This window comes from Chlorocebus sabaeus, chromosome 22 (assembly GCF_047675955.1).
Source record: "Chlorocebus sabaeus isolate Y175 chromosome 22, mChlSab1.0.hap1, whole genome shotgun sequence".
Classification (NCBI taxonomy): domain Eukaryota; kingdom Metazoa; phylum Chordata; class Mammalia; order Primates; family Cercopithecidae; genus Chlorocebus; species Chlorocebus sabaeus.
In genome coordinates, this window is record NC_132925.1 from 97,563,548 (window position 1) to 97,587,757 (window position 24,210).

General features: G+C 40.1%; 1 pseudogene; it reads right to left on the minus strand.

Annotated features, from left to right (window-relative positions):
* The window catches only part of LOC103228629 (sal-like protein 4), a 65,453-nt pseudogene that overhangs the window by 13,561 nt on the left and 27,682 nt on the right, over positions 1-24,210 (minus strand).

Here is a 24,210-nt window from a genome sequence, read left to right on the forward strand (position 1 = left end):
TTGTTGAACACAAATATATTTTTCCTTGGCTTCTTAAATTTTATAGAAAGACTAAGTATATTTGGGTCTAACAATACACACAAATTACATTATGGGGAAATGTTTCTAAAATAATAAAATTCTCATTTATAAAATACTGATATGTGACAGACAGTTCAAAATTGCTCCCTTTGCTTGGCAAAGAATTTATGACTAAGTCCTCAAAAGCAAATGAAACAAACATGAAAATAGACAAATGGGACTTAATTAAACTGAAACACTTCTGCACAGCAAAAAAAATAATCAACAGAGTGAAAGACAACCTACAGAATAGGAGAAAACATTTGCAAACTATGCATCTGACAAGGGACTAATATTCAGAATCTGCAATGAACTAAAATATCTCAACTACAACAAAAAACAAATAGCCCTGTTGAAAACTGGGCAAAGGACATGAATAGACATTTTTCAAAAGAAGACATAGAAATGACCAAGAAGCAGATGAAAAAATGCTCAACATCACTAATCAGTGGAGAAATGTTCATTACAACCAAGATGAGATGCCATCTTATATCAATGAGAATGGCTATTATTAAAAATGGCTATTATCAAAAAAAATTACAGATGTTGGTGAGGATATGGAAAAAAGGGAATTCTTAAACACAATTGGTGGGGATGTAAATTAGTACAACCTCTATGGGAAACAGTATGGATATTTCTCATAGAACTAAAAATAGAACTACCATTTAATCCACCAAGCCCACTACTGGGTATCTACTCAAAGGAAAATAAATCATTACATAAAAAGGATATCTGCACTCACATGTTTATTGTAGCACTACTCACAAAAGCAAAGATATAGGATCTACTTAAATATCCATCAATGATTGGATAAGGAAAATGTGGTATATATAGATCATGAAATACTCCTCAGCTATGGAAAGAATAAAATCATGTCTTTTGCAAAAACACAAATGAAACTAGAGGTTATTAAGTGAAATAACTCAGAAACAGAAAGTCAAATACTGCATGTCCTCAATTAGAAGTGAGAGCTGGGCTGGGTGCAGTGTAATCCCAGCACTTTGGGAGGCTGAGATGGGTAGATCACTTGAGGCCAGGAGTTCAGGACCAGCCTGGCCAACATGGCAAAACCCCACCTCTACTAAAAATACAAAAATTAGTCAGTCATGGTGGCAGGTGCCTGTAATCCCAGCTACTCAGGAAGCTGAGGCAGAAGAATTGCTTGAACCTAGGCGGCAGAGATTGTAGTGAGCTGAGATCACACCACTGTACTCCAGCATGGGTGACAGAATGAGACTCTGTCTCAAAAACAACAACAACAAACAAACAGTGGGATTTAAATAATGTGCACATATGAACATATTGAGTGGAATAATGGACATTGGAGACTTGGAAGGGTGAGAGGGTGGAAGGAGGGTGAGGGTTGATAAGTTATTTGATGGTTACAATGAACACTATTTGGGTGATGGCTACACTAAAAGCTTGGACTTCAGTGCTATGCAATATATCCATTTAACAAAACTGCACTTGTACCTCCTAAATCTGTTTTTTAAACTGCACTTGCATCTCCAAAATCTATAAAAATAAAAACACTTAAAAAATAAGCATGTTGTCATAACATTTTAAAAAATTTCTTGCTTCCTAGGTTTTCACTAGAAATTAAGGTTACTAAGAATTGAAAATTCTAATTAATATATAAAATTCTGTATATAAAGCATGCCAAAGATTTTTACGAGATAAAATGTAAGAAAGGCATAAAAATGTGTTCTTCATTTAGAATAAAAAAAAAAAAGTGTTCTAATTTCAGAGGTTATTAAAGATTATTTCAAAATATGAATTTGGGAAAGAAATATAAACAAGATAGAAATAAACCAGTAAGTAGGACAGAGAGAGATGTAAAGAAAGTTGTAAGTATGAGGATATAGTTTTGGTAAAGAGTTAAAAAGAAAAAAGAATAATTTTGTATGGGAAAGAATTATGTGTGGTAAATTTTTGTCTGAAAGTCAAATGACTGGTTATTTAAGAAAGAGGAAGTATAATTCAAAGCAGAAAGTCTAAGCATGTCGTGGATGGTATGTGTACATCACAAAATGTTTGTGAAGTATGAATTTATGAAAGACATTTTTGTGTGTGATCAAGTTGGCTATAATTAGAAGGAAATTATAAGTCCTTCTAAAAATTGAGCTGTGATATTAAAAATACAATGATAGGGCTGGGTGCGGTGGCACATGCCTGTAATCCCAGCACTTTGGGAGGCCAAGGTGGGCAAATCACAAGGTTAGGAGATCAAGACCATCCTGGCTAACATGATGAAACCCCATCTCTATTAAAAAAAAAATTTTTTTTAATTAGCCAGGCGTAGTGGCAGGCGCCTGTAGTCCCAGCTACTTGGAAGGCTGAGGCAGGAGAATGGCATGAACCCGGGAGGCAGAGCTTGCAGTGAGCCGAGATTATGCCACTGCACTCCAGCCTGGGTGACAGAGCGAGACTCCATCTCAAGAAAAAAAGAAATACAATGATAGAAAACAAAATAATCTGCTCTCCTATGTTAAAACAACAAAGTTTTCTTGAAGTATTGATCTGCTTTTAGTAACACTGCAAGGAGTTTTGATTTTTAATTCTGAAAGCTGTTTAACAGGTGTATTACAAACTGCAGCTTCTTCCTGTTTTACAGTTTCTATTTCTGCTGAGTTTCTTTCTGAGATGCATTTAATTTCTCTAGTTTCAGGTTGGAAATGCCATCTTCTTTGTTTAGAGTGGTTATTTAATTTCTCAAGGTAGAGAAGTTCTCTAAGGCTCTTAAGGCTTCTCAAATTCATGTCTCAGAAATTCAACTTTTACTGTATTTTGCTGCACGTGATTTGCAGGTCACACACACACATCTTCTGGTTTGGCTGGGGTGATAACTCTTTTAACTTTCTTGTCAGCTCCTGTAACTTTTTTCTTCAGTACTAACTCTGCTGTTATGACCTGACACTGAAATGCTCTATTTTGAAGGCCTGGGAAAGCAATGTTTTCCTTCTGCATAACAATTTCTTGATATGTCCTAATTGCTCCATGTAACAAGGAGACATCTCATGCCTTTCCTAAGAGCCATGCATTTCCCTGTACAAGGTACTAGTTTTCTTGTTTACATTTCTCTATAACATGATACAATGCTCATCATCTTTGGGCCCACACTCTTACTATATCTGATAAAATGCAAGTACCTTTTCATCAGGTTCAACTTCCAGGTACCTGAATGGGCTTCCTATGAGAAGAGATAATCACATTGAAGGAGGTTTTTCTTTATCTTTTTGGTAACTAGCTTAAGAACAAAATGTTTATGCTTTATGAAGACACTTTCCTGTGTTGTCTTTATTTGGTTTTCTGATTACTTGGGAAAACCAGGCTTTGAAAGGGTTAAAGTATTTTTTCTTTTACATCAGTGTAAGTTTCTGTTTTGTGTTTGAATTCTGATTATCACTCTGGTTAAATGACTTACTATTATTCAATTTTATTACTTAATTAACAGTGACCTGTTATCCTGTCTTTCTTTCTTTCTTTCTTTTTTTTTTTTTTTTTTTTTTTTTTGAGACAGGGTCTCACTCTGTCACCCAGGCTGAAGTGCAGTGGCACCATCACGGTTCACTGCAGCCTTGACTTCCTGGGCTCAGGTGATTCTCCCACCTGAGCCTCCTAAATAGCTGTGACAGCAGGGGCACACCACCATGCCCAGCTAATTTTTGTATTTTTTATACTGACAGGCTCTCGCTATGTTGCACAGCCTTGTCTCAAACTCCTGGGCTCAAGTGATCTGCCTGCCTTGGCCTCCCAAGAGTGCTAAAATTACAGGCATGAGCCACTGTACTCAGCCTGTTATCCTGTCTTAATCAAGGGTTTTAAACATTTTGTCATCTTTAACAGGCCTCCCCATTAACAAAATTCTAAATTAAGTCTTTTTGACCTATAATCAACTTTGGGATATTACAGCCAGATCCCTGGAGAGCATCAAAGGATGTATCTCTCATCTTTAGCGATATTAAATGATTAGCCTTATTTAGTAAGTTACATGGGAAGCATTGTCAAATAAATGACACTAGATCTTCTTTCAGTTGCATCTATGTGTTATTGATATGAATGTTCCAAAGTGTATAAAACTCTTAAAATCCAATATATCATCAGTCATAATTCTGCTTATTAGTTATATGTCACAGAAATAATCAATTTCCTTATCAATCGCCAATTATAATGAACTTCTATCAGATTTTTAACCATGGTTCTTCTAAGTTTTTGTCATCTGTAGTTATTGTTTTGATTTTTCTCTAACAGTATTTGCAATCAGATTTGTGAAAAAGACTCTGACAAGTACTCTTCAATAGAAGTTTGGGTTTGTTTGTTTGTTTGTTTCTTGTTTTTTGTTTTGAGATGGACTGTTGCCAGGCTGGAGTGCAGTGGGGAAATCTCGGTTCACAGCAGCCTCTGCCTTCTGGGTTCAAGTGATCCTCCCACCTCAGCCTCGTGAGTAGCTGGGATTACAGGTGTGCACCAAAACACCCAGCTAATTTTTGTATTTTTTATAGAGACAGGGTTTCACCATGTTGGCCAGGCTTGTTTCAAACTCTCGACTTCAAGAGATCTGATTGCCTAGGCCTCCCAAAGTGCTGGGATTACAGGCATGAGCCACAGCGCCCGGCCGGAGGTTTTTTTTTTTTTTTTTTTTTTTTAATAACTTTAAGAACAATTGACTAAATAAAAAACTTCAGAACTCAGAAACTGGTGAATTTGTGAGACAACAAATCAAGGTCAAGCACAACAAAAATTAATTACAGGAGATTAAATAACTGATGAAGATAATGTTTTTATGACTTTTATTTGAAACATTATTGGTTCTTCACTTAAATGTTTTGTTTTCCAGATTTAAGAAAATGTTCTCTCAGCCGGGTGCAGTGGCTCATGCCTGTAATCCCAGCACTTTGGGAGGCCAAGGCAGGTAGATCCCTTGAGACCAGGAATTCGAGACCAGCCTGGGAAACATGGTGAAACCCAGTCTGTACTAAAAATACAAAAACATTAGCCAGACATGGTGGCACCCGCCTGTAGTCATAGCTACTTAGGAGATTGAGGTGGGAGGATCTTCTGAGCCTGGGAGGCAGGGGTTTAAGTGAGTCGAAATCACACCACTGCAGTCCAGCCTCAGCAACAGAGCAAGACCCTGTCTCAAAAAAAAAAAAAAAAAAAAAAGAAAAAGAAAAAAGAAAATATTCTGTCTTAAGCTGTCTGCATTTTTAAGAAATGTGGTAAAGTATATTTTTATGAACAAAGGTAGAAGCATTTACTTCTTTCTCCCTACTTGAATTCTCCAAAAGGTGGAAACTATCTGTGAATATTCATTTAGTTTTCTGCATAATATAGTTATATAGTTGTGTGTGATATAGGCAATATAGTTATTTGCATAAGTTCAATAAAAATTTGCTCTCTTTGTAACAGCATACAACAGGAAACATTTGTTATATTACCAAAGCTCTGACTGGAATATTACATTTGAGAATGTGTACAGAATGCCTGGTTTCAAGGGTTCCCAGTCTTACAGAGAGTAAGTAAAAACTGTCATTTCCTGGCAGGCTCAGGAACCTTAAAACTGGAAGTAAAATCTAAAGTCTACTTTGGTTTGGCTTCTTAGCCTCAAGATTTCAAATATGAGATTATTATGTGATCAATATAGACAGAAAAAGTTATATTTCTAAGGAAAAGCTATAATACTCCTGTTTATTAGATTGTAGTCCTATGCATTATTTTGAGTACTTGTTACGTACCTGTAGACTAGACTAGATTCTAAATTATTCTAGGTTTCTTCAATCCAACTTCTATAAAATTATGAAAGCTAGAAACTGTTCTATTCCTGAAGCCCTACAAGCAGAAACTAGATAATTTTAAGAAACAAGTCTCATGCCTGATGTATAGGCCACTCTGAAAGTTCAACAAGCCACCCTATAGCATAACCAGAGACATTCAGACTGCAAACTAGGCCAAGAAGTTGACAACTTCATGCTGTGGGCAGCTTGTCCCAAGATGTCAGCACAAGACTGCGTACCATAATGAGACTCTTTTTCACTTGGCAGGATAATGTGCTAATTGAAATTTCACAATCAGGAGGGTGGAGCAACATGGCAGAATGGAAGCCTTCACCATTTGTCCTCCCTGCTGGAACACCAGGCTTTAACAACTATCTCCACAGAGAAAAGCACCATCATAGGAAACAAAAATCAGGTAAGCAATCACAGTACCTGGATTTAACTTTGTATCGCCAAAAGAGGCATTGAGGAAGGCAGAAGAGAGTCTTGAATCGCCAGGAGAGTGCATTCACTGGGGGACATTACATTGAACTCTGTACTGCCCTGCCATAGAGGAGAATAAAGCCATGCTGGGCTCAGCAAGTGCCTGTGAATGGACCAGACTGAGCCAGAGGGGAATAGCCCATCCCAGTGGTCAGAACTTGAGTTTCTCAGCAAGCCTCACTACTGTGGGCTGAAGTGCTCTGGAGTCGTAGGTGAACTTGAAAGACAGTCTAGGACACAAGGACTGCAATCCCTAGGCAACTCCTAGTGCTAGGCTGGACTTAGAGCCAGTAAACTAGGGTGAATAGTGACCTAGGGAGACATCAGTTGATGTGGCTAAAGGAATATTTGTGCCATCCCTCCTTCCATCCCAGGCAGTGCAGCTTGCAGCAATGAAAGTGATTCTTTCCTTCTGTTGAAAGAGAGGAGAGCAAAGAGTGAAGAGGACTTTGTCTTGCACCTTGGATACCAGCTTAGCCATAGTAGGATAGGTAATTGGACAGAGATGTAAGGCCTCCATTCAAGCCCTGACACCTGGACATTTCTAGACACACTCTGGACTTAACAGAACCTGCTGCCTCGAAGGGAAGGACCCACTCTTGGCAGGATTTATCACCTGTTGATTAAAGAGCCCGGGGGGCCTGAGTAACTACCAGTGATACCCAGGGAGTATGCCATGGACCTTGGGCTCTGACATGTGTTGGCTTTGGGGTGATCCAGCACATTCCCAGCTATAATGGCCACAGGGAAAGACTCTATCTGTTTGAGAAAAGCAGAGGGAAAAGTAAAGCAGATTTTGAGCTCCACTTTAAGTGCCAGCTCAACCACAGTGGGACAGAGCTCTTAGAGGTCCCAAGTTCAGGCCTAGGCTCTTAGACAGCATTTCTGGACCTGCTCTGGGCTAGAGAGAAGCCCACTGCCCTGAAGGGTGAGCCCCAGGCCTGGCAGCATTCACCTCAAGCTGATGGAAGAAACTTTGGGCTTTAAGTGGACATTAGCGGTGGCCTGACAGAACCCCGCCATGGACCAGTGGTGGTGGTGGCCACAGGGAGAGACTTCTCTGTCTGTGGAAATGGGAGGGAAGAGCAGGAAGGACTTTGTATTGTGGTTTGAATGCCAGCTTAGCTATGGAGAATAGAACATCAGATAAATTGCTAAGTTTTTGACTCCAATTCCTGGCTCCCAGACAGCGCCTCTGGATATGCCTGCGACCTGGTGAAACTCACCACCCTGAAGGGAAGGACCTTAGGCAAGGTCCAGTGTTGTGCTGGCTTCAGATCTGACCCAGAGCAGTCCCTGTGGTGATGGCCACAGATGTACTTACATCATCACACCCCCAGTTACAGGTAGCTCAGCACACAGAAAGAGACTCTGTTTGCTGGGGAAAAGTAAGGGGGAAAAAAAAACAAGAGACTCTTGCTTGATAATCTAGATAAGTCTTCTGGTTCTTATCCAAGACCACAAAGGTGGTACCTCTGAGTCTATAAAAACCACAGTGTTATTGGGCTTGAATCCCAAGTCCCTTTGAATACATAGAAAGCCTTCCCAAGAAAGACAGGTACAAACAAGCTCAGGCTGTGAAGACTACAACAAATACCTAACTCTTCAATGTCCAGACACTGAAGAACATCTTCAAGTATCAATACCATCCAGGAAAACATGATCTCACCAAATGAATTCAATAAGTTATCAGGGACCAACCCTGGAGAAACAGAGATATATGACCATTCAGACAAAGAAATCAAAATAGCTTTTTTGAGGCAACTCAAATAAAATGCAGAGAAGGAATTTAGAATTCTATCAGATAAATGTAACAAAGGGATTACAATAATTAAAAAGGATCAAGCAGAAATTCTAGAGTTGAAAATGCAACTGGCACATTGAAGAATGCATGAGAGTCTCTTAATAGCAGAACTGATCAAGCAGGAAAAAGAATTAGTGAACTTGAAGACAGACTTTTTGAATATACACAGTCAGAGGAGACAAAAGAAAAAGGATTAAAAAACAATGAAGCATGCCAACAAGATCTAGAAAATAGTCAATAGCCTCAAATGGACCACTCTGAGAGTTATTGGCCTTAAGGAGACGGTAGCAAAAGAGATAGGGGTAGAAAGTTTACTAAAAGGGGTAATAACAGAGAATTTCTCACACCTAGAGAAATATATCAATATTCAAGTACAAGAAGGTTATAGAACACCAGGCAAATTTAACCCAAAGAAGACTACTTCAAGGCATTTTATAATCAAACTCCCAAAGGTCAAAGATAAAGAATTCTAAAATCAGCAAGAGAAAAGAAACATGTAACATACAATGGAGCTCCAAAATGACTGGCAGCAGACTTTTCAGTGAAACCTTATGGGCCAGGAGAGAGTGGCATGACACGTTTAAAGTGCTGAAGGAAAAACTTTTACCCTAGAGTAATATATCTGGTGAAAATATCCCTTAAGCATGAAGGAAGGGAAAAAGACTTTCCCAGACAAACAAAAGCTGAGGGATTTCAACACCAGACCTGTCCTACAAGAAATGCTAAAGGGATTTCTTCAACCTAAAAGAAAAGCATTGACTGGGCATGGTGGCTAACACCTGTAATCCCAGCACTTTGGGAGGCCAAGGCAGGCAGATCACTTGAGGTTAGAGTTTGAGACCAGCTTGGCCAACAGACGGAAACCCTGTCTCTACTAAAAACACAAAAAATTAGCCAGACATTGTGGTGCACGCCTGTAGTCCCAGATACTCAGGAGGTTGAGGCAAGAGAATCACTGGAATCCAGGAGAAGAAGGTTCCAGTGAGCTGAGATCATACCACTGCACTCCAGCCTGGGCAACAGACTGAGACTCAGTCTCAAACAAACAAAAAAATCCTTTATAATATCTAATATTCATTTTATATTTATATGTTCCCAATTGTCCTCCAAATGACTTTTTAGCTAATTGGTTTGAACAAACATCCAATCAAGGTCCACAGATTGCCTTTGTTGTTGTGTCTTTCAAATCTCTTTTCATCTAGAATATGCTCCCTTTCCCCGCTTTTTAGTGTTTCATGACACTGACCAATTGAAGAGACCTGATCAGACAGATGTCTTATAGAACAACCCATCTTCTGAGACTAAAAGTTATTTCTAAATTAAGGTTAAAATATTGGGAAAAAATATGTCATAGCACTGTGTATTTCAAACTGCATTATATTAGGACACACATAAAGTCTATGTGCTATAATAATCGTTGTCCCATTATTGCTGATGTTACAATTATAAATTGACTTTAAAATCAGCTTTAAAAGCAATATTAAATACATTAAAAAGATAAAATATATATTCCTTAATTCAAAAATCAAATTCTTGGAATCATACTTTAAGGAAATAATGAACCCATGGGGGGGGAAATCTATTCATGCATATTTTAAACACTTACCTATTTTATGAAAAAGCTAGAAAAAAATGAATATTTTTGACAGTAGTAACTCTGGTTCCTTCATTCCTTTATTCAATACACGTTTATTTAGTTCTTGCTATGTATTAACACTGGGTTAGCTACTAAGAATTTAAAGACAAATATGGCAAGGCCTCTGCCTTGGGGATCAGCGCAGGGAGCAAGCAAGCACACAGACACTGACACCACAAAGTGAGGAAAACGACGAAGGGGAGAATTTTCCACCTTTAATGACTTCAGAATACTTTCCCCAGTACTCCACCTCCTCCCCAGATGAGGAGACACTCAAGAATTGATTACCAATTCATTTGACATTAATTTCCAACATAATTGCAATGTGGTTTTATAAAAGATAAACAAAATGATATTTCAGGTAGCAAATAGTGACCACCTGTAGCCCTGAAACACTGAAGAGAGCCAAGATATCAGAGTTGATATTTGTTCAACTATAGAATTGTATCCATCAATTTTTTTTATTGCTTGAGAGAGAATGTATGGGGGAAGTCTGAGCATGATTTATTTGTACAGGTAAATAATATCAGTTTAATGATGCCTTCTTACAGTTTTAATGATGCTACTTACTGAGCCTAAAATTACGTTTCAAAGACAGTTTATTGACAGCAATGGTGGGTCATGTTTGCCCCGTCTCTAGTCCCAGGACAGCAGCAGAGTGTGCACACTGCAGCTGGCATGCGGAACAGACCGGTGTCCCACATCACTGCTGATCTGGACACAAAGGCTTTACCACTCAGTCTCAAAATGGACCTTGTCAAGTTAAGTTCAGGCACTTTTAAATGTTCACTCAAGTTGCAGTGAGTTGAGATCGTGCCATAACATTCCAATCTGGGTGACAGAGCAAGACTGTCACATAAACAAATTAAATAAATAATATTCACTCAATTAACTACTTTTTTTTTAGACCGAGTCTCGCTCTGTCACCCAGACTGGAGTGCAGTGCAGTGGCTCAATCTCCGCTTACTGCAACCTCTGCCTACCGGGTTCAAACAATTCTCCCACCTCAGCCTCCCAAGTAGCTGGGATCACAGGCATGCACCACCATGCTCATATAATTTTTGTATTTTTAGTAGAGACAGGGATTTCACCATGTTGGCCAGGCTGGTCTCGAACTCCTGATCTCAGGTGATCCACCCGCCTCAACCTCCCAAAGTGCTGGAATTCAGGCGTGAGCCAGCACGCCCGGCCAGTTACTCTTAAAGTATGTCTGTGTAAAACATACTTTATGACAGTCAGACCTAGATGAGATTTTAGAATATCTTTAGTCCATTCCTCTGCCTTTAGACGGGACCATGGCTACTTGGAGTCATAAAGATAAGAATGTATCTTTTAAAAATAAAATGGAATGCCACAAGGAGCAACTTCACCATTTCTGCTACTAACTTGCTTCATTGTTTAGAGACATTGGCATTTAAAGGCAATCCTCCTACATTCCTTGTGCTTGAGTTTAAAGTTCATTTCTTTGATTTGAGCCTTGACAAAGGTGTAGTGCCCAGAATCAGTCCCTGTCTACCTCTCACCCTCCTTTCACATTATTCCTCTCATCTTCCACTCCATCCCCCTAATATGCTTGGCTCTTCCTCGCTAGCTCCTATTGCAAAGTTTCCATATCACACACCACCACCCCAGCTAGCATATGGCTTGTTTCTCAAGGGACAGTGAGAGGAAAACTAGGAATTTGGAGCGGGCAGAGAGTGCCTCTGCCCTCAACTGGACAAATTCAGGGGAGCTTTCCCCACCTGTTCAGAGGAGGTAGCCCTGTCTTAGCTAGACACTGTTTTAAACTTACTCTGACATTGTTATTAGCAATTCTAAAAACTGGAAACTAATCTATAGTAATGGAAAAGAGATCAAGGGTTGCATGGGAAGGGGATTAAAGGAGGGAAGAGACACTGGAAAACTTTGAGGGGAGATGGAAATGTTTGTTTCCTTGATTGTGATGATGGCTTCAAGGGTGTAGACAGATGTACATTCTTAGTATGTGTAGTTTATTGTACTTTAATTATACGTTAATGAAGGTATAATTGTTTTAAAAATTCTTATTAGCTCTTAATTCAACTTATTTCAGACCTGGCCTAATTTCAGAAGGCTTGTATTACTAATTTGCAAAGCCAATAGTTTGTCTCCCCAGTCCTCAGAGCTTGAAAGCACAGCAGTAACATCTCTGTACAAGCCCTACTTTGTAAATCAGCCTTAGTTCCCTGTAATCATGTAGCCACTTCACTGTCAATGGGGCTCAGAGAAATTAAGCAGACTGCAGATTGTTCCTACCAGAGAGCACTACACTTGCAGTTCAGCTGTGTGTGGGCCACCCGGTGACACTGGAGAGGCAGACCTGGCTCAGTACAAGGGACATTTCATAGGTGACTATTCTGAAGAGGACATTCAACATCATACATATGGATGACATATGGATGATCATCCCCCCCACCCTCACGAAAACATTCTCAAGGCCACGGCTAAGTCTTATGCATTCTAAACCTTTGTTGAAATGAAATAGGGTTCACAAACTGTTTCCTTCCCAGCAGCATCCCAGCTGTGTTTTAAGGGGAAGAGATCTAAAACTCCTCCACATCTACTCCGTCAGCATGGAGGAGGAGAGAAGAGAGACTGTGAGAACCTTGAGCATTTTACAACTCCAGAGCCTTCCAGACTGAGGGCTCAAATTGCATTTAGCTCCAGCACAAGGCAGAAGACGGCAGGAAAAGACAATAATCAACACAATACATGCACATTTAAATGGCCTTTTCCAAGGAGGAGTGTGAATCTTTGATTTAGTCACAAATATCCTTCCCACCCCAAGAAAAAAGATTTCTTCCACCATTCACCTGGATAAATGCAGTACAGAATTTATAGAAGTCAAGGTTCAAATGTAATTGAATGTAACATGAATGTGGCTCAAATGAGCTTGCACAAAATTGGAATTTATTAACTACTATACATAGGAAATCCAGTTATTGGTCTCCATTCAGGCATAGATGGATTCAGGTGTTAAAGGATGCTGTCCAACCTCTGTCCCTTTCCTTTTCTCTCACCCCTGTCAATCCTCTGTGCTGGCTGCATTATAAAGCGGACTCACTCATCCTACTTTATCCAAGATAAAGACGGGGCAGCTGCCTCATTGTTAATATAATGAATCTTGTGGAAGAACTTTGATTGTCTGCTTGGATTAGGTGCTCATTTGTGGACCAATCACTGCAACCAAGAGAATGAGGTGCTGTGATTGGTTACATCAGTGGTCACTGTTCATCCTGTGACTAGGACTGAGAGGGTGGGAGGAAGGGAATTATAGGTCCATCCAAACTATATGGACTGGTTTTCCCAAAGTAAGGAAGAGTTCTGTTGGCAGAACAAGGACAGAAGAGCATGCTGGGAAGCTGTCACAGTCCACTAAAAAGAGGAACAGAAAGAGCTGGCACCCCCAATCAGAAAGGCTGTTGTCTGAAGAAAAAAACCCCTCTTCCACTTCCTGCCACCTGGAGGGTCACAGAGCTTTTCTCTGTTGCAAACCTCCACAGTTCTCATTCATCTGGGGAAAAAGATTCAGCTTTGGTGGAAAGGTGAATGCCCTGCCTCTGCCTCTGCTATCTTGCTTCTGCAGCAGGAGGAAAGGCCGTGGGCCTGCCCTCTCCGTTCACAGGAAAATCACAATGCCAGCTTTTAATTTATTCAGAGTGGAGAGAAACTCGACCTTCACAGAGAGGAAAACCACTCTGAGGGTGAGGGAAGTACTGATGAATGAAATATCACCATTCTTGCCTTGACCTGTGAGACTTGGATATACGATAACAGATATTCATGACAGAGTGGTGGAACCTATTATATAGTCACCTTCTGTGATGAGTTTGAGGTTTGGTCTCTCTGAATGTCCACAACTTGAGATTCTTTCTCCTCCTTCCTTACTTAGCACTATTCTACCCGAGAGAAAGAAGGAGACATGCTAGACCTGCTTTTGAGTCACAGGGACACTAGCTAAAACTCCCTGTGACTCAAAAACAGGTCTAGCTTAATGCTAGGGCCTTTCTTTTACCATTGAACCTCACACCTCCCTGGTCCCCAGTCTGCCATTTTACTGTGTGGCCTTTGGCAAGTATTCTGATCTCACCAAGTCTGTTCTCTCAAGGTCAACGGAAATAATGAGACCTACTTTTGCAGGAAGATACACCTGAAAAAGTTTCTGTAATTCCTTTCTTTCCTGAAAACCTAACACAGTTGTTGGAACCTCATTTTTAACAGACTGCATTAGTATTATGAAACATATACTATATACCAATGAAAGTTAACATTCACAACTCCTAAAATGTTAATTAATACACATTCTATGTCTCCGTGCTATGCTGAGAATTGTGTTTTTATCAAATGCTTTTCTCAAGTCCATGTACAATTGAATCCCATTTCTCCTGACTCTGATGCACAGCCAGCCTACTTCCTCATTAGTACCACTGTGTTAGTCCATTCTCACATTGCTATAAATACCTGAGACTGGGCAATTTATAAAGAAAAGAGGTTTAATTGGCTCTTGGTTCTACAGGCTGTCCTGGAAGCATAGGAGCTTCTGGGGAGGTCTCAGGAAACTTTCAATCGTGGCGGAAGGTGAAGGAAAAACAGGCATGTCTTACATGGCTGGAGCAGGAGGAAGAGAGAGAGCAAGCAGGTGCTGTATACTTTTAAACAACCAGATCTCGTGAGAACTCTGTTACAGGAACAGCACTGGGAGATGATGCTAAACCATTAGAGACCTCCCCAATCCAATCACCTCCCATCAGGCCCCACCTCCAATCATGGGAATCATAATTTGACACGAGATTTGAGTGGGAACACAGATCCAAAACTTATCAACTACTGAGGCAAAAATGGGAGAAAAGAGGGGAAAAGAACAGCGTGTGCGTGCGTGTGTGTGCGTGCGTGCTGTATGCATGTGTGTGTGGGGGGGGGACATACATAATCTGGTAATGTAGACACCAAGATTCTTGTTTGACCCGTGCATTCTTTGTCATGAAGAAAGTATTTTGGCACATCCCCCATCTGGGTTCCACTCCCATCAGGACCCTTCATGGGAGTCTAGTGACTCCATAGTGTCAGGGGGAATTCAACAAGTTCTAACCTCATACCTAAAGGAGGAGATGCCTTCTGCGAAATTATCCTACTCAAAGAAGAGCAGAAAAGAAGGAAACCCTGCACCCTCTGTCATTCCCTCTGCCTGTTTTAGATCCTGACTGCCAAGTAGAGAAATACATAGTTTAGGCTTGGTTGGAACAGGATGTGAGAACACAGATTTAAAGACTACTTCAGGAATTCATTTTTGAGTGACTCATGGGAAACTGGGTGTTAAGTGACTTTTGGGGGGCTAGGATGTGGCTGATACTGCCAGTCACCAGAGAGCACCACTTGGTGTCCCTGTGCCTCTATGGAAAAAGGGAGAAGCCAGCTGCATAACTTTTGTAGACTGGACAGGTAGATGGTGTTACTTGTTCATCATCCTTTGTTGTCCTTGCCAAGGCTCTCTTGTTGGCCATGTATACACCCTTGTTCCATTGGGTTTGGGTTTGGTCTGTGACTTGGAATGTGAGTAGAGGTACCATATGTCCATTCAACCAAAGGCATTAAATGTACTTGCATGGTTTGGTTTGCTCTCTTGGGCTTCTGCCATCTGTCATCAGAACAGCATTCCCCAGGAAGCTACCTCTCATCCAGCCTGGGTCCCAAAATAAGTAACATGGAGAAAATTAAACTCAACCCACAGCCTGAAGCAGTGTCTGGAGGTCCTTCCCATTGCATGTCTTCCTGTCCTTCAACCACCTCCTGCTCTCTCCTGGCTTGGGCCGTGTGGACACAGTCGTAGCATTACATGGCTACACTCTCCTCAAGAGGATGAATTCCAATCTCAATCGACCCCTTCGTGACTACCCCACTGATGTTTCTCATCTCCCTTGAGTCACCCTACTGTGACCTTTCTCCCTTCCTCTCAGAAGATGACACACCATATGCTGTACTAGAAAGATGAAAGCTTTTCTATCTGGTTTGGGTTTCACCAAAAGCAGACCCTCAAACAAGAATTTGGGTGAGGAGGTTTATTTGTGAGGTGATCCCAGGAAACAGATGTGAGGAAAAAGGGAAAGTAAGACAGGTAGAGGAGACAAGTCAACAAATGGTGCTAAGGTTTGAATGTGTCCCCTCCAAAATTCAGATGTTGCCAGTTACATGATAGTATTAAGAGGCAGTGCCTTTAAGAAGTGATTAGGCCTGTGAGGGCCTCTCCCTCATGAATGGGATTAGGGGTCTTTATAAAGGAGCTTGATGGCAGGAATTCTTCCTGCTTCCCCTCTTCTGCCTTCTGCCATCTAAGGACACAGCAAGAAGGCCCTAATCAGATGCTGGTGTCTTGATCTTGGATTGTAAAAAATAAATTTCTGGGTTTTTGTAAATAAATAACTCAGTCCCAGGTATTCTGTTATAGCAGCACAAAATGGACTAAGACAGATGGCATTAGTGAACTTCTGGGCAACTGGAGCTCAATCTATTGCATACCCTCTGAGGAACTATATAAAATGTTCCTCCAATTTTCCCCCAGAAAAGGACCAGGGACCCGATCTCATCGACTATTGATCGAGGATTGGGAATGGTAACTTCCTTGTACTTCTGGGATGTGCCTGCACCTGGCTAAGTAATCTCCTGCCTCTGATATGAAAGCCTGAGGTTTTGTGTGGAAGCCGGTCACAGAAGGCAACTGTGCTCCACCACAGTGCTGAAACTAGACAAGCCAAGGGAATCCAGTTTCAAATCTCTATTCCTGTGCTATCCATGTCCCTGTGTCTCTGGCCAGGTGGCAAAACCAGGTCTAGAGTGAGATATAAGAGGCAGAGACAGAGACAGAGACAGACAAACTGCTGGTGGTATTCAATCCTGGTTCCAGGCATTCCTCTTGTCACGGAACACTCCTAACTTTCCCTTGGTTTAGAGGAGGATCTGCCAGTTTCCAGCAAGAAACAGAGGGTAGTCTCAAAGGGTTTCAGTGAAGAAAGTTAATTATCCTCTTGTCCTACTATTATTCCTATAGATCAGATATGAGAATAACTTGAAGTGATGAAAGTCCTAGAAAGATGGCCAGATTTAATTTTACTGGTGGATTCCAAGTTTGGTTATTTGAGTTCAGATGGTCACTGAGTTTGAGAAGTCTTCTGTTCCCCTCCAGTCCGTTTGGCCCTAGAACCATAATAATATCTTTCCCCTGGCTGCCAAACAAGGGTATGTAAGATGGTTCCACTGCCCTGGGTTTAGGCAGAGAGAGATGTCTTGTCATCCTTTTCTTAGATTTAAATGATTGGGTTCCCAGACCACTAGTAAATCTTTGGACAGTTAGCCTGATGTGGGCTGGGGAAGGGATGAATGGCTTGATATTTTCCTGGAGACCCTCATCAGAATCAGGGGCCTAGCTAGGGGCACAATTCTAAATTGGCATTTATTTTTCCTCAGTATCTTGAGGACATTAATCTATTGTTTCCTGAAATTTATTAATATTTTTACTGTTGAGAAACTGATTGTCAAGCTCATTATAGTTATTTTGCATGATTTTTATTTTTTCTTTGAATTTTTTACAAATTCTTCATCCTTAATGTTCTGCAGTTTTCATCAAATATGTGTACATATGGATTTATTTTTATCCTGCATAATTTTTAGTACATACTATGAATTCAAGGATTTACGTCTTTCTTTAATTCTAGAAAATTCTAAGCATTTTCTTAGAATATTAATTTTCTGCATTCTTCTAATCCACGACTCCTTTTACTTATTTATTTATTTTTCAGAGACAGGGTCTTGCTGTGTCACTCAGTATGGAGTTCAGTGGTGTGATAACACACATTGCAGTCTTGAACTCCTGAACTCAAGGAATCCCCTTGCCTCACCTTCCTGAGTAAGTGCGTAGGTGCACCATCATGCCTAGCTGTTTTTTCCTACTTTTTGTGGAGGTGGAGTCTTGCTATGTTTCCCAGGCTGGTCTCAAACTCCTGGCCTCAAGAAATCATCCCAATTTTGCCTCCCAACATGCCAGAATTACAAGCAGGAGCCTCTGCGCCTGGCCTGGAACTCCTTTTAGATGTTTGCTAAAGACTGTCAAACTACTCTATTTTTGTGTATGTGTTTTATCCTTCCCTCTTTCTGTGCTACATTCTGGATTCCATCCTTTAGGACTAATTTTCCAGTTGCTTAGTATAATATTAGAGTTTGTCTTGTCTATCAGACCTTTATTTCAGTGACCTTATTTTTCAATTTCTAAGATTTCTATTTGGTTCTTAGCATGTTTACCTGGTCTCGCTTCTGTTTGTTTGTGTTCAGTAATTTCTCATTCTACAGCTATTTATTCATCTCTTGAGAATTCTTAGCATACGTGGTTTTCAGATTACACTGTAGCTGTTGACTCTCGAACAACACAGGTTTGAACTGCTCAGGTCCACTTATTTTCTTCCGCCTCCACCACTCCTGATGCAGCAAGACCAACCCCTCCTCTTACTACTCCTTCTCAACCTATTCAAAGTGAAGATGACAAGGATGAAGACATTTATGATGATCCAATTTCACTTAATGAATAGTAAATATATTTTCTCTTCTTTATAATTTTTATAACATTTTTCTTTCTCCAGCTTATTTTATTGTAAGAATATAATATATAATACATATGACATACAAAATATGTGTTTATCAACTGTTGATGTTATTAATAAGGCTTCCAGTCAACATTGGCTATTAGTAGGTAGGTTTTTGGAGAGCCAGAAGTTATATGTGGATTTTTAACTGCATGGGAGTGGGGTGGTCAGTGTACTAACCCCATGATGTTCAAGGATCAACTGTATTTTCATTTTATCTGGTATGAATTCATCGCTTAATTGTTGATTTTTATTGCTGTTTTTCTTTTTTTGTTTTTTGTTTTTCCTCGGGTGTTTTCAAATTTATTTTTTAGCCTATCTTGAAGTGATGTCCCTCTTCACTCTCTTTTCTCCCTCTTTCACCCTACCCCTAAAGTACATTACTTCCTACTAACTGGTTTGCTGCTGCCTCTGCTCATCCTCCCAGGACATCCAGCTGCCTTGTGACAATATTAGAGATTCTGCATATCCATTTACCCAGGCTTGGTCTAGGTCCTGGCTGTGAAGTTCTGTCTCCTTCCTCTGCCCACCCTGGGAAGGTAGATGAAGTAAGACATAATTCCTGGAATTGATGGGGAATGATTTTCCTTCCTCATGTTGTTTCTTAGGCAAGGAAACCCCTGACCAGCTTGTGGCTTGCATGGGTGACCCTGGATCTGAAGCCTTGCCTTGTATGGAGCTATTTTAGCTTGTACTTCCTTGAGTAATGTGAAGTCCTGCTGTTGCCTATCTCTGCGCCTGGAGGCCCCAAGCCTGTAGCTTTAGCCCCAGCTCACCACCATATGTATCTATTATGTTTCCAGTCCATGTATCTACAAATTTTGGTTGTAATGGTAGCTATATCTTCCTAATTTACATGTTTTACATTTTACCTATCACCCTTTGGAGCAAAGGGAAGCCCTTGAAGCAAAAACTTACAAAAAGAAAAGAGGAAACTAACTCCCCCAAGGCCACACAGCTAAGAACCATGGCCAGATGTTGGCCCCCGCCCAGCCTGTATGACTCCAAAGTGAACTCCACACAAATGTGGACAAATTATTAAATGACTCATTTATTATAGATAGCTTAATATTTCTTAAATGAATTTAACAGTTAGGGTATTAGCCAACTGGGAATCTAAATTGCCACAATAAGTACCTTTTGCAGGTTATGACTGATCTCATTAATACTTGAATAAATGACACTAAGTGTAATTAATAATGATACTATTAATAAAGATAAATTTAAATGCACCAACAGCACCAAACATCTGTATGCCAGGCACTGTTGTATGTTGTAGGCACTGAGATAAGAAAGGAATATAAAATACGCTCCCTGCCGTCAGGAATTGGACAGAAGTTTCTAAATTAAAAAGTGCATACAGGCTGGATGCAGTGGTTCACACCTATAATCTCAGCACTTTGTGGAATCTGAGACCTACCTAGGTGGGCAGACCACTGAGGTCAGGATTTTGAGACCAGCCTGGCCAACATGGCGAAACTCCGTCCCTACTAAAAATATAGAAATTAGCCAGGCGTGATGGTGCACATCTGTAGTCCTAGCTACTCAGGGGGCTGAGGCACAAGAATTGCTTGAACCAGGAGGTAGAGGCTGCAGTGAGTCAACATTGTGCCGCCGCACTCCAGCCTGGGCAACAGAGCAAGACTGTTAAAAAAAGACAAAAACCAAATACAATACATTAAAAGATAATCAAAAGGAAACAAGGAGAGATGCATCATGGTCTAAGATGATTAGAGAGGCTGCACTGACTAGATGAACGTTAAGACAAAGTTTTAAGAAAATGGTACCGCCACACCTACCTGCATGGTTTATTTTATTTATTTGTATTGGAAAATCCCTGCTTCAACTGAGAAATACTGTAGCACTGTTGTTTTTTCATTACATTAATATTTCTGCCTGGCTCAACAGTCACTAACTTTATCAAGATGTGATAAAGCAGACTAAAATTATTTTATTAATTCCCAAAGCCAGAATAGAGTCTCAGATAGCATCTTTAAATCATGAGCAGCATAAACAATGTGACCAACTTTAATTTCAAGGAGCATCTTGGCCACCCAAGTTATATGGAAGTCAGTAAAAATTGAAACATTCACCCAGAAACACACACACACACACACACACACACACACACACACACACACACACATATTTTCCTGACAGCAGGGAAAAAGAAAAGGATTTGAATCTACATTTTAAATAAGTCCCCCTCAAAATTGAAGCTGATTTTAAATGTTTTTAATTTAAAAGCAATTGACGGAATAAGGCCATATTTTGATTGTGGAGTTTTTCTTCTTTTCTCTCTCTTACTTATTTTCCCCACCCCCACCACACACATGCCTAATCACTATCTCACATTTTTCCTGCTTGGAGGAAAATGAGAGGTTGAACAAATTCAAAAATCCTGGTAAATGTCCCATAGGCATGTGGCCATTACTACCTAAGTTACCTTAGTTACCTAAGTCAACTATTTGTCAACATATGGTCTAAGCCCACTCGTGAGACATGGGGGTCCTTCTGAAGGCCACAAAAACGAGAGTGTTACACTGGAGTTCTGAGATGAACCCTAGAAAAGTTGAAATAATTTAAAAAGTAATACTTAGTCTGTGTCAGGCACTGAAAGAGGCACTTTATATTTATCTCCTTTAATTCTCACAATAGTTCCAAAAGGAAGACACTATTGTTTTAGTCCTCATTTTGCTGATGACAAAATGAAAGCTCTGAAAGGATAAGTAATTTTCACAGCTAAGGAGAAGGATCAGCATTTGATCTCAGGCAGTCTGGATCCAGAGTCTGTGCTCTTAACCACCACAGAGCACTACCCTAGTAAACTGAGTAACCCAGAGCTATATATATATATAGGTGGTGGTGTTGTGTTTCTTGGGGATTTTTTTTGTTTGTCCATTTGGTTTTTGTTTTTTTGTTTGTTTTTGTTTTTTGTTTTGTTTTGTTTTGTTTTGTGAGACAGGGTCTAACTCTGTCCTCCAGGCTCCAATGCAATGGCTCAATCATGGCTCACTGCAGCCTCGACCTCCAGGGCTCAGGCAATCCTCCCACCTCAGCCTCCCAAGTAGCTGTGACTGCAGGTGTGTGCCACCATGTTCAGCTAATTTTTATGGTTTTTGTACATATGTGGTCTCCCTATGTTGCCCCAGATGCTCAGAAACTCCTGAGCTAAAGTAGTTTGTCTCCCAAAGTGCCAGAATTACAAATGTGAGTCATCAAATCCAGTCTTTTTTTAAAAAATAGAGACAATGTCTCATTATGTTGCCCAGACTGGTCTCAAACTCCTGGCCTCAAATGGTCCTCTTGCTTCAGCCTCCCAAAGTGGTAGGCCTCCTAAAGTTCTGGGATCATAGGCATGAGCCACTGTGCCTGGCCATTTTTTTTTATATTATTTCCATTTCTAGTCTACTGATCTATTCACTCATTCTATCCATCTTTTCTTAAAACTTTAGACAGATTTTTAATAAATATTTTAAAATTTTTATCTTCTTACCCTTCTATTCTCTCGTTTTGCCAATCCTTTTTTTTTTAAACCCTTGAACATACTTATAATAATAACTTTAAAATCCTTTGCTAATTTCAACACCTAGGTTATGTCAGAGTGTCTATTTAGTGCTTTTTCTATTGATTATGGTTCTGTTTTCCTGCTTCACATGTCTGATAATTTTTGATTATATGATGGACATTGTAAATGATACCTTGTACAAACTCTGAACTATGTTGTCTTCCCTTAAAAAAAAAAAAAAAAAAAAAAAAAAAAAAAAAAAAAAAGCTAAGTTTTTTCTGACCAGTGGTTAAATTACTGGTAGATTCTCTTCATGCAGTCAGAATTTAGTAGGCTTTGTTAGGGCCAATCTATTTCAAGTTTTGTCCATAGTCCTAGAAGCATGGCCTTCAATCCAGAATGTGGTCCTTACTCCTAAATTATGGCTTTTCTGACATCTCAACTGAATGCTTGAGGTTTGCAGCAAAGTCTCTGAACACTGACTGTGTGGGAACTCAAAAATTTCCCAGGACTTCACTACTTCTGTGATCTTGACTTAGTTCTCTGCATTCCAGTACAGCCTTGCTCTGCACACAGCCCAGAATGCTCCCCATTGTGCACTCTCTCCTCTTTAGCACCCTTCTCTACTAGTTCCAAACACCTCAGACTTCATTCTCTGCCTTCTCCACCCAGCAAGACCCCTGTGTTCCACTGGGGCTCAACTTTTCTGCTCCAGCCTAAGAATGGCCTGCAGGAGCAAAGCAAATGTGAATTTCTCTTTTTTCTTTTTTGTCTTTTTTTGTTTTAATTATACTTTAAGTTCTAGGGTACATGTGCACAATGTGCAGGTTTGTTACATATGTATACATGCGCCATGTTGGTGTGCTGCAACCATTAACTTGTCACTTACATTAGGTATATCTCCTAATGCTATCCCTCCCCCCTCCCCCCACTCCACAATAGGCCCCGGTGTGCGATGTTCCCCTTCCTGTGTCCAAGTGTTCTCATTGTTCAAGTCCCACCTATGAGTGAGAACATGTGGTGTTTGGTTTTCTGTCCCTGCAATAGTTTGCTGAGAATGATGGTTTCCAGCTGCATCCATGTCCCTACAAAGGACACAAACTCATCCTTTTTATGGCTGCATAGTATTCCATGGTGTATATGTGCCACATTTTCTTAATCCAGCCTATCATTGATGGACATTTGGGTTGGTTCCAAGTCTTTGCTATTGTGAATAGTGCCGCAATAAACATACGTGTGCATGTGTCTTTATAGCAGCATGATTTATAATCTTTTGGGTATATACCCAGTAATAGAATGGCTGGGTCAAATGGTATTTCTAATTCTAGATCCTTGAGGAATCACTACACTGTCTTCCACAATAGTTGAACTAGTTTACAGTGCCACCAACAGTGTAAAAGTGTTCCTATTTCTCCACATCCTTTCCAGCACCTGCTGTTTCCTGACTTTTTAATGATCACCATTCTAACTGGTGTGAGATGGTATCTCATTGTGATTTTTATTTGCATTTCTCTGATGGCCAGTGATGATGAGCATTTTTTCATGTGTCTGTTGGCTGCATAAATGTCTTCTTTTGAGAAATGTCTGTTCATATCCTTTGCCCACTTTTTGGAGGTTTTTTTTTTTTTCTTGTAAATTTGTTTGAGTTCTTTGCAGATTCTGGATATTAGCTCTTTGTCAGATGAGTAGATTGCAAAAATTTTCTCCCATTCTGTAGGTTGCCTGTTCACTCTGATGGTAGTTTCTTTTGCTGTGCAGAAGCTCTTTAGTTTAATTAGATCCCATTTGTCAATTTTGGCTTTCGTTGCCATTGCTTTTGGTGTTTTAGTCATGAAGTCCTTGTCCATGCCTATGACCTGAATGGTATTGCCTAGGTTTTCTTCTAGGGTATTTATAGTTTTAGGTCTAACAGTTAAGTCTTTAACCCATCTCGAATTAACTTTTGTATAAGCTATAAGGAAGGGATCCAGTTTCAGCTTTCTACATATGGGTAGCCAGTTTTCCCAGCACCATTTATTAAATAGGGAATCCTTTTCCCATTTCTTGTTTTTGTCAGGTTTGTCAAAGATCAGATGGTTGTAGATTTGTGGTATTATTTCTGAGGACTCTGTTCTGTTCCATTGGTCTATATCTCTGTTTTGGTACCGGTACTCTGCTGTTTTGGTTACTGTAGCCTTGTAGTATAGTTTGAAGTCATGTAGCGTGATGCCTCCAGCTTTGTTCTTTTTGCTTAGGATTGTCTTGGCAATGTGGGCTCTCAATGTGGTCTGAGAGACAGTTTGTTATAATTTCTGTTCTTT